Source organism: Arachis duranensis, chromosome 10 (genome assembly GCF_000817695.3).
Source record: "Arachis duranensis cultivar V14167 chromosome 10, aradu.V14167.gnm2.J7QH, whole genome shotgun sequence".
Classification (NCBI taxonomy): domain Eukaryota; kingdom Viridiplantae; phylum Streptophyta; class Magnoliopsida; order Fabales; family Fabaceae; genus Arachis; species Arachis duranensis.
Window position 1 is genome coordinate 65,607,994 of NC_029781.3, and position 2,644 is coordinate 65,610,637.

At 33.2% G+C, this 2,644-nt stretch overlaps 1 long non-coding RNA gene across 1 annotated transcript in view; it reads left to right on the forward strand.

Annotated features, from left to right (window-relative positions):
• The first annotated feature begins 972 nt into the window (after nucleotides 1-972).
• LOC107469872 (uncharacterized) overlaps nucleotides 973-2,644 on the forward strand; it is a 2,780-nt gene continuing 1,108 nt past the window's right edge. The window contains exons 1-3 of the long non-coding RNA XR_001588260.3: nucleotides 973-1,281; nucleotides 1,377-1,430; nucleotides 1,506-1,653. This is a non-coding gene — a long non-coding RNA (uncharacterized LOC107469872). The remainder of the gene's footprint in view (nucleotides 1,282-1,376; nucleotides 1,431-1,505; nucleotides 1,654-2,644) is intronic.

Here is a 2,644-nt window from a genome sequence, read left to right on the forward strand (position 1 = left end):
TAGATGGAAAATTTTTTACATTTGTATTTTTAATAACAAATGTTTTTTTCAAAAATCCGTAAACTAAATTTATTAGGATTAATTTTTTTAAAATTTATATTTAGCTAAATTCATCGTAACAATTATACAGAAGATCGAAGAATATTTGACGTAAAACAAGTGTCTTTTCAACAAAAATATCTTTAAATCAACCTCGTAAAGTGTATGCTACAAAGTGAGAAATGATGTTCTTTGGGAATTTTGATAACAAAATATATATAAGAAAATTAATATACGATACACTTTTTTTAGTTTTTGATCAAATAAATTTGACAGGTTTTAGTTAATTCATATACATTATACACTAATACATACAGGGGTGATAATAAATAAAATAGGATAAGATTTGATCTCAATCTTAATTTTATCTAATTATTTGTGGGTTGAATTTGTTATTAAAATTTAATTATATTTTACTTATGGGTTAAAAACGATCTAACTCTAATTTTATTCATAGTCAACTCGCGAATATTCGATTCTACTCGCAAATTTTCATAAATATATAATATTATTATATAACTTAATGAGCATAATCATCAAATATTCAAATATTCAATTTTACACAAAAATCTTTGCTTAAATTAATAAGACGAACACAAATAAAATATTGTGAAATAATGTTGTAATTATATATCACTAAAATAAAATTAGTTTTTGTAATACACGGGGTGACAGGAACCTGGGTTCCGGGTCACTTGTGTGTGATTGAACCTTCCGGACAAACATCGAAGGAGAGAAAGGGAGCTCGAGGATATTCCGGGTTGATAAAGTGATGAGGGGAGCCACCTGCAAAAGGGACTCCGACGCTCAAGTCAGAATCTGTAAACCCCGCTAAAATCGGTGTATAATTAGTCAATAAATCGAATTTTCAATAGGAAAATTAAATACGCAAAACTGATATCAAAATAGGATAGAGCTCGTCGAAACGAGAATTTCGATACCAATTTCGAAAAGTTTGGCCCAAGATTGGGCCGGATGGGCCGGACTGGTTGAACCGGACCCAAAATGGGCCCAAGGCCCAACCGAACCCAATCCATTAAAGAGGCACAGCTTCTTATTTCCCTTCTTCTTCATTATTCACGCTGGGAAACATTTCTTAGGGGGAAGAAGAACACAAGCAAAAACCTAACCCTCACTTTAATTTCAAATCCATGTAACTTTTGATCCGGAGCTCCGATTGACGAACCGCTTGCGGCCACGCGTTCACCGCGACGAGCTCTATGAAACCCATGGAACAATTTGGTAGGTAACTCATTATTTCCTTCTCAGCCAGCTTCTCCTAATTTCGGAAATTTATGAACAATTAAGTTAAAAATTGTTCAATCCTTGTGTTCTAGGTTCAAGTTAGCTTCCGGAACTTGTGGGCTCAAGCTATTGAGCATATGGGTATGGTAAGAACACCCTAACCCTAGCTCAATCTTGTTTTAGCAATGGAGAACTGAAATTAGAATATGTATATGTATTAGGTGTAGATTAAGTGGGTATATATGCATTGGGAATGTTTGGAGGCTTGTTGGTGATCAAAGCTTAGTTTGTGGCTGTTTTACTTGAGCTTGAAGAGGCTGTAATTTTGTGTTGAGAAGCTGCCTTGGGTGAATTAAGTGATCGGCCAAGGTATGGTTTAAGTTTCGTACGTTTAATATTTACGGTGTTGTGAAAGCTTAGGTTAGAGATACCATAGGATAAGTTGAATTGTTTGTTGTATTTAATGATTAGCCTTGTAATGTTATTGGAAAGGATTTGTTGGTGGATATATATATATATTGGAATTATGAGGTGTGGAAGTTATTAATAGTGTGTTCTTATATTTATTTATGATGGATTAGGATTGGTGGTTGTTAATAAGGATGTAGAGTTATGTTGTGGTGGTATTGCATGTGCTGTAACTAATTATGTAATGATCGGATTTGCATGAGACTAAATCTGGGTTAAACTTGGGAATATAAGGAACTAAACTGGAAAAATTGGGACCTTTTTGTTAAATATACAATTTATGGCAAATTTTTAAAGATAGGTTGTTAAATCTGTCCTGCAGCAGAAAATGTCAAACAGGGCAGCAACTTGTTTGTCTTGCTGCGACTTCTACGAGTTGAGTTTTGGAGCGAAACCAATGTTGTTATAAAATTTGATTAATTTTCCTTATTTCTCTAAAACTTCATAATTTTAAGAGTTGAGGATTGGGAGTTGTGAGTTTTTGAATATTGGCGGTCAGAGCTGAAAAGAAACAGATTTCAGCAAGCTATGCATCAACTTCCAATGCTTGTAACTTTTAGAATTGAATAGCAATTGGGTTGCAACCAAGACACACTTGTTTCTGGATGAGTAAAGTTTAACTACATTAATTTTTAAAGTCATTGGATTTAACTTGGATTTTATATTGAATTTTGAATATCACATGCTGCTGCTGTTTTTCTGGTTTTATGCACTGCAGAGCAGTCACAGTTTTTCCTTTATTCTTGAGGTTAGAGAAATTAGAAAATTATGATCCTTGGTTTGTTAGAAAACTTATTTCAAGATGAATACCTGGACATAAAGTTTGTGCAATTCCGAGTTCATTTGTTATATTAAAAACAGCAAAGAAAATAGAGTGTCGAGGATGTCTTAG